Source organism: Rana temporaria, chromosome 2 (genome assembly GCF_905171775.1).
Source record: "Rana temporaria chromosome 2, aRanTem1.1, whole genome shotgun sequence".
Lineage (NCBI taxonomy): Eukaryota > Metazoa > Chordata > Amphibia > Anura > Ranidae > Rana > Rana temporaria.
Genome location: NC_053490.1, coordinates 92,981,174 through 92,989,696, shown reverse-complemented (window position 1 = coordinate 92,989,696; position 8,523 = coordinate 92,981,174). Strand labels below are relative to the sequence as shown.

The 8,523-nt window shown below is 44.6% G+C and overlaps 1 pseudogene; it reads right to left on the bottom strand.

Annotated features, from left to right (window-relative positions):
- Nucleotides 1-2,279: 2,279 nt before the first annotated feature.
- On the bottom strand, nucleotides 2,280-2,408 carry LOC120929973 (annotated as a pseudogene).
- Between the last annotated feature and the right edge of the window lie 6,115 nt (nucleotides 2,409-8,523).

Below are 8,523 nucleotides of genomic sequence, written 5' to 3'. Positions count from 1 at the left end.
TTTCCTTCTCCTGCTGCCCTCACCCATGGTGGCTTCCTTTGGACTTACTCCCAGGCCTAGTGGATGGAAAGGAGGTGGTGTTGGAATTCCCCTGTCCCTTTAAAGCACTTTTCAGGTTCTTCATCCACCCCCTCTCTGTCACTCTCCTCATTTGAAGCTCAATTTATTTGTCTATTTTTTTCCAGTTTCGTTGAAAATTGCTGTGATCTATCGACCTCCTGGACCGGTATCACGCTTCCTTGATGACCTCTCTGCCTGGTTACCCTACTTACTCTATTCCAAAATTCCAACAATTATTCTTGGTGACAAAATTTCTGAACCTTACCTCCTCTTTTGACCTAAAACAATGAACACATGCGTCTACTTACTCTGATGGCAACTGCCTTGACCTATCTATGCACTACGCGTAACCTCTCCAACACTCCTTTTCCTCTCTCTGATCACCACCTTATTGGTTTCACTCTCTCCTCGTCTTCCTCCTCCTTGCCTTCCAACTACCAGACAATTACCCATAGAAACCTTTGCCATCTTAACCCTTCTTTTCTTTTTTCTGGTACAGATTGTCTCTACAACAAAATCTCATCCTTTTCCTGTTCCAACTTGGCCACTTCTATCTACAACAGTTTACTGTCATCCACTCTGGATACCTTGGCACCCCTCACTACACACAAAATCTGACCCCAACAGCTACAACCCTGGCAGACAGACAATACCAGAAGCCTCAAAAAACAAGCCGCACTCTTGAGCATCTGTGGCATAAGACTAAATCACAGCAAGATTTCAGCTAATATAAATCTGCCCTCCAAAAATACCAATCCTGCCTCCACACTGCCAAACAGACCTATTTTATCACTCTTATTAACACCCTCACACGCAATCAACTCTTTTCTTCAACGCTTTATTTCGTCCTCCATTACCTCCACCCACTAACTTACTCACTGCCCAGGAGATTGCTAATCACTTCAAAAATAAGATTGATACAATTCATCTCGAGATCCCCGCTCTACAGATATCTCCCTCACTTTACACTCTTTGTCCTCCTGCACAATCAATACTCTTGTTTAACATAGCTACTATAGAGGAAGTCACTAAACTCTTTTCTAACGCCCACCTAACTTACTGCCCCTGGACCCTGTTCCTTCTCAATTAATTTGGTTACCCTCTGTCTCTATTCTACACTCTTTAACTCATATCTTCAACCTCTCCCTCTCTACTGGCATCTTCCCCAACCTTCCAAAAAATGCCTCGCTGGACCCCACCAATTTTTTCTATTGAAAAGCCTATGGCGTGCAAAACACACCCAAAAACTCCACCCGGTGAAAAAATAAAATTGTGCACAACATCAAGAGGTGCGACAAAAAACGTGCAGACGGGTGCTTACGTCAATTGGTCCTCCATAAAGAAGGACCCAACCCTGATCCCCCGGGGCGTTAGGCTCCTGACAGGGACTAAGGTACTCACATGGTCCGTCCAGCCGAAGCCGACACAGACCCCATTCCTTGGAGGGTCTGCCGAAACAGAACCCTTCCAGTACTGGGTGGGGCTCCCCCGAAGGGAGACCCCATGAGAGCAGGCAAACTAAGCCAGAAGGCCATGTCCACCCACTCCCAAGACTTTCAGGGCTGGCCCGAGGACCGGCACCCTTACATCACACTGTGACAGACGTGACACCAAACAAAAATAAAACATAAAAGTGACAAACAGAGGGTAAAAATAAAAAATTAAATGGGGGAGAAGGAAGATGAGGAGAGTGAAAAAGTTACCATTGTGTAATACAATGGCCGGCCCTCTGGCCAGGAATCAAAAATTCCTCTGGTCCTAGTCAAAAGGCCCGGCCCTAGAGGCAGGTGTTAAAAAGTGTGACATGGTGACGTGACCAAGGTGCCAAAAACCAAATGTGCCGGTAAAACACAAGTGCGATTACGGCACCCCTGGACTGCCACTCCAGGGGCACATGACCATAGGCTTTTCAACAGACCCTGACCCCCGGTCCAAACCGGCACAGCCCACCCCAGTCAGGAAGGTATCAGAACAAGTAGGAACCAATGGAGAGGGTAAAATGGCAAGCCTCAACAGCTCCCATTGCTCCCACCTAATTACATTTGGCGGTACCGGCCAATTCCCCTCAATAACAACGAAAAGGGGCAGGCTTTCCCAACCGAAAAACTGAAAGGGGCGTATACTGCACCAATCCAGAGGCCAGGGGCCCAGCCCTCCAGCTTCGACCGCATGCCTCTCTCCGTCCAAATCAGAAGGCCTCCGCCTCCACGCCAGCAGGCTTAGCATCTGCCGACCGCCATCCCTTTCCACCTCGCTGTGTACTCAGGACAGTCAGCAGAGCACCACCTACTGGCAACTGATAAGAACAGTTACTACACTTGATCTTAGCCAAAAGGCCGAGAAGCGATCGCTGGACCCCACCAATCCTAGTAATAACCTAAGACCCATCTACTTACTCCCTTTTGCCTCCAAATTCCTTGAACGTTTAGTCTACAGCCAACTGAGTGACCACCTCACTGAGAATAACCTTCTTGATCCCCTTCAGTCTAGATTTCATCCACAGCACTCCAGAGAAGCTGCTCTCCTAAAACTCACAAATGACTTACTTTTTTTTCCCCCACTTCAGACTTCGCCAACAAAGGACCTCGCCAACAGAGGACAAGGAGACTTGCTCACGGTACAACCGCCCATAGCATCTCTTTTATGGCTTTGCATCATATGTGGTTATTTCTTCGTAAAAAAAAAAAAATCTCTCTCTTTGATATATTTATGTTCTTTCCTGGTGCAAATACAATGTTTATCATTTTTTTTTCCGCAGGCATTTATGATCGTACACTTCTTCCCCTCGGGGAGATATAAGCTTAATATAGTTACTAGCCTCGTCTTATTTTTTTATTTTTATTTTTATTCCCGCCCCTCCCTCCTACCCGGATCTGTGTGCCTTATTACTGTTATTGTTTCTTTTTATTTTCTCGCCTGTCAATATCTGTCATACCTTGAACAATTTTTTCAGATGATTTAAAAACTTTCCATTTCTCCCACAAATGACTTACTAACAGCTAAAACCAAAAGTCATTATTCAGTACTCTTACTCTTGAACCTCTACGCTGCCTTTGATACAGTTGATCACCCCCTCTTTCTCAAAAAACTAAATTAGCTTGGTCTCCATGGCTGTGCTCTCCGTTGGTTTGAATCTTACAAAAATTGGAGGTAATATTATCTGTTTTTGTAAGCCAACATCCCTATATATGGAACCAATGTTTCCCCCTTGAGAAATGGGACTTTAAAGGCACAGAAACATAGACAAAAATTATAAGATTTTTAAGTTTAATTGTATCAAAATTAAACAATTGAAAAAAACTCAAAAGGAGTTGGGATTTTAAAGGCAACAAATAGTAAAATTTACCAAAAATATACAAATTTATTACAAAAAAAATATATTACAAAATTCACAATACAGAATAGAAATTATAAATGATATAAGATTAGACAAGAAATGTGACATAGATACTGTCCGTCATGGAATACCATCACCAGAAGACTGATGGCATATGGGGGTGGATAAACATTTCTTGTCTAATCTTATATCATTTATAATTTTTCATCTATTCTGTATTGTGAATTTTGGAATATTTATATATTTTTTTTGTAATAAATTTGTATATTTTTTGTACATTTTTGAGTTAACTATTTGTTGCCTTTAAAATCCCAACTCCTTTTGAGTTTTTTTCAATTGTTTAGTAATTAAGGGATGATGGTACCCACATGCCGCCCTGCAGGAGTTGATTCTTTTCTACAATTGTATCAAAATTTGCATAAAAATTTCAAATATATATACGATAAAGATATATAAAATAGAATATAGGGCTTCAAGGAATAAAGTACAAATTACCACACCATGTTAAACATAGCATAACAGCATTGTAAATAGAGTTACATGAAAAATTGCATTGACAGTACCAACGTGTTTCGCAGTAGCCTTGACTCCTTCTTCAGGAATAGTCCTTTTTGCAATCAATGTAAGTACAATCTGTGAGGTAAAGAGCCAATTACAAACATATTCTTCAAGTTACATTGCAATTAGTTGCGACAGTGAATGGAATGGTTGATGTAATAATCACAATGCCATGAACCCATGACTCAACATCAGTCAGCCCATAAAAAAAAAAGAATGATGTAGGATACCACCAAGCAGTAAACAGACAAAAGCACTGAAGTGATGAAAGTAAGGAAATAAGAAGGTCTCTGGATGCCAGACGAGGAGCTGGAGTTGTATGTGCTGGGATCCAATGGCGTCACTAGGGGGAGCGTGAAAGAATTAACCCAGTGTATATATGATACATCCAAAGTGTGGGTAAAAATCCACTCAAGCCACATTAAGCAGCCATACAGACACATACCTAGAATGTGTTGGATGATAACAAAGAGCCCAGCTCTATATTGAATAGAACGTTAAATAATGATCTGTAGCTGATCATTGTTGGTGAGTCGCATAACAGCCAGCTGAGGCGTGCAACAAGGTCCATGGTGAGTACAGAGAGTATTAGAAAAAATATGTATTAGATCATTTGATCTCCATATCATGGTTCTGCAATAGCATTATATCAACAGATGCTAACATAACCACCTACCTAGATGATCTAAGTCCCAGGTATAGTCATAGGCACACAACAAGAATGCAAGATGGTCTGGTAGATTCACAGTGCTGCTAGAGCAGTGGATCTCAGAGTAGCTAAAATTGGAGTAAAAGGACAATATGTCAATATCGCTCACAGGATAGTAAAGTAGGCCATGTATATGATAGGGCTCAAGTTCAAAGAAGCACCCAAACAGAACATACGTGACTGGGTCAGTTTTCAAAGACAGTATGTCGTCTCAGTATGTAGAGGGGCTGGTGGCCACAAGTGCTGATATCTTCTCTCCTGTATGAGGTGCAAAAGCGTGGATGCAAAAGCTCTGGACTAGACATTGTCTGCTGGTGACAGGATGGGGAGCAAAGGTGATTGGAGAAAAACTCCAAGTCCATCCCAACCATAGGGGACCAGCACAAATGGGGTGCCGATTAGCCGAAGATCTAGGTGCAGATGGAGGGCACCAGCTACCCCGGGACCAAGGGCCAAACGTGCAAGGTGCACACATCATCAAGCCCCCACCGGAAAAGTGGCTCCAGAGAGAAGGTGCAGAAGATAAAAAGGAAAAATATTAATTGCACAATTACCAAGATTACTGGCCGGTGGGAACACGGGGTACAGACATTGCAATCGGACACACAAATGGACACAAGAGCTAAAGCTAGGGTTCGAATCAGTTTGAATCTTACCTATCTCAGCGCACCTTCAGTATCACTTACAACTCCACTTCCTCCTCTCAATGTTGGGGCCCCCCCCCCAAGGTTCTGTCCCTGGACCTCAACTATTCTCGATCTACATGTTCTTCCTGGGTCAGCTGATAGCCTCCCATGGCTTCCGCTACCATTTATTTGCCGATGACACCCCAATCTATCTCTCTACCCCTCAGCTCACCCCATCAGTCTCCTCACACATCACTGATTTACTAACAGACATATCAGCCTGGATGTCACGCCACTTCCTCAAACTGAATCTATCTAAAACCAAGCTCATAATACTTCCTCCCCCACAAGCCTCTTTCCCTGACTTCTCAGTCAAGATGTTAGCGAACTAACCTAGCTGGACGCTGAATACCGCACATGCGCGGTAGAACAGTGCTGCGCTGCACGGGCGCGCACGCACGCTGTCATCCCGGAACCAATCAGAGGCCTGACCGGCCTATTTAAACCAGCTCCTGTCCTTTGACAGGTTGCTGGTTTGTCATCAGCTCCTGTTATGATTCCTGTTGCTGTACCTGCCTTGTTTGACTCAGATTTCCTCACGACTCTGCTCTCTCTCCTGAACCTGACCCCTGGCTTACGTCCCTGGATTGCTGCTGTCTCCTGCCCCTGACCTCTGGCCTGCATCTTTGGATTCTCTGACCTTCGGCTTGCACCCCGGACCTGCCTCCTGTCTTTGTCCCTGGCTTCCTGCTCTCTGCACCCGGACTGTTGTTGCCTGATCCACTGTTGACTCCAGTGAACAACCGTCAGCTCAAACTACTGAACATATCCAATCTTCAGCTTCACTGACAGTACCGGTGCCTCCTTGCGCCTTCCCCCCTCTGTCCCAACTCCAGGGGGCGGATTGCGCCAGGTCGCAAAGGTGAGCCGCCCTCAGCATCTCGGCCTCGGTAAGTACACCCGTGACACAAGATCATTAGCACAACTATCTGTCCATCCCCAAATGCCAGGATGCTAGGGGTAACCCTAGACTCTGAACTGTCCTTTCAGGCTCACAGCAAATCATGCCGCCTTAGCCTCTGCAACATCTCTAGAATATTCCCCTTTTTAACCAATAACACCACCAAGCTTCTAATTCTCTCCCTGGTTATCTCTCGCCTCGACCACTGCAGCTCCCTACTCATTGAATTACTCTTACATACACTACCCCCACTGCAGTCCATAATAAGTGCTGCTGCAAGACTCATCCACCTTACCATCTGTTCAATGTCCTCCACCAATCCCTCCACTGGCTTCCACTCACCCAACAAATAAAATTCAAAGTACTAACAATAATTTACAAAGCCATTCACAACACTGCCCCAGCTACATCACTAACCCAGTCTCAAAATACCAACCAAGCCGCCCTCTTAGGTCCTTCCAAGACCTCCTGCTCTCTAGCTCCCTTGTCACCTCCTCCCATGCTCGACTCCAGGATTCCCCCACATCTTTTCCCATCCTTTGGAACTCCCTACCTAATCTGTCCAACTGTCCCCTAATCTATCCATCTTTAGAAGATTCCTGAAAACTCTTCTCTTTAAAGATGCCTATACTGCTTCTAACTAATACACTGTTTTACTTTCTCCATCAGCTCATCCCCCACAGCTATTACCTTTTGTATCAATTGACCCTCCCTCTTAGATTGTAAGCTCTAACGAGCAGGCCCTTCTCATTCCCCTCGTACCAAATTGTAACCTAACTGTAATGTCTGCCTTTTCTTAAGCCCTGCGCAAACTGTTGGCGCTTTATAAATCCTATTATTATAATAATAATAATATTAATAATAATGTACATATTTTTGCATTCCTCAGGAAACTGAACTGCATAAAATGTTACTTTTCTTGTGTTTGGGTCTTTTGTATTATTTTATCTCTGATGCAAGTCTATTTTAAATCATTACCTGTACTGAGGCAACTGTCCCTGTGGGATTTCTAACAAGGTTTTTTTCTTGCCACTGAGTAGAGAAAGCCAAGCTTTATACTAGCTGACTCTGATTAGCTATGCAGAGAAGGAGTGGACAGGCACAAGAGCAAGGGTCAAATTGCTGCTCATATTTCCTTCAGTTAGGCCTGGTTCATAACTATGCATATTTTAGTGCGTTTTCAGTTTGGCAGAAACACACTACAGTCCATTTAACATGGTTTTCTATGGGTCACGTTCACTTCTGTGCATTTTATGGAAAGGGCCAGGGACCAGAAGATTGTATTCAACAGATTAAAAACGTGTATTGAAAAGCGCAAAAATGCACCTGGAATATGCATTACCTGTAACCTGCATAGGTGTGAACCAGGCCTTAGGGCTCGTACAGATGACCGGACAGTCCACTGAAAACGGTCCGCCGGACCGTTTTCAGCAGACATGTCCGGCCGGAGATTTCTGTATAATGGTTGTACACACCATCATACAGAAATCCGCGCGTACACGATACGCGGGGACGAGGCCGCGCCGTCGCCGCGATGATGACTCAGCGACGTGCGCGGCCCTGGAAGTTCAATGCTTCCACGCATGCGTCAAAGTGATTCGACGCATGCGAGGGATGGCGGCCGCTCGGACATGTACGGTGAGTCTGTACAGACGACCGAACATGTCCGACGGACAGGATTCCAGCGGACATGTTTCTTAGCATGCTAAGAAACATTTGTCCGCTGCAAAACGGTCGGCTGGACAAATGTCCGCTGGAAACCTGTCCGCTCGGCTGTACACACGACCGAACATGTCTGCTGAAACTGGTCCGCGGACCAGTTTCAGCAGACATGTTCGGTCGTGTGTACAAGGCCTTAGGGTACAAGTAGTGGGCCATTTAAGAGGCAATCTAAGTCCTGTTTCTATTAGGCTGTTCTCACTGAGCACAATGCAAAATACAGTGGAACCTTGGTTTAAGAGTAACTTGGTTTGAGAGCGTTTTGATTTGCGAGCAACTTTTTTTTCTAAATTTTGACTTGGTTTGCGAGTGTTGACTCGCAAGACGAGCAGAATTCAAGCTAAATAGGCCTGCAGTACCTCATTTGACCTGAGGTATGGGGCGCAGGAAACTAGTCAAAGTGTCTTTTGGGCCTTTTCAGACGTTTTCGACGCTCTCTGGCACCCCTCCACCTTTGGCCGCATTTGGTATTGCATCCCATTGAAGTCAATGCGGAACAAATTATTTTAGTTTCCATTGACTTCAATGAGAAAACTCGCTTTGATATGCGAGT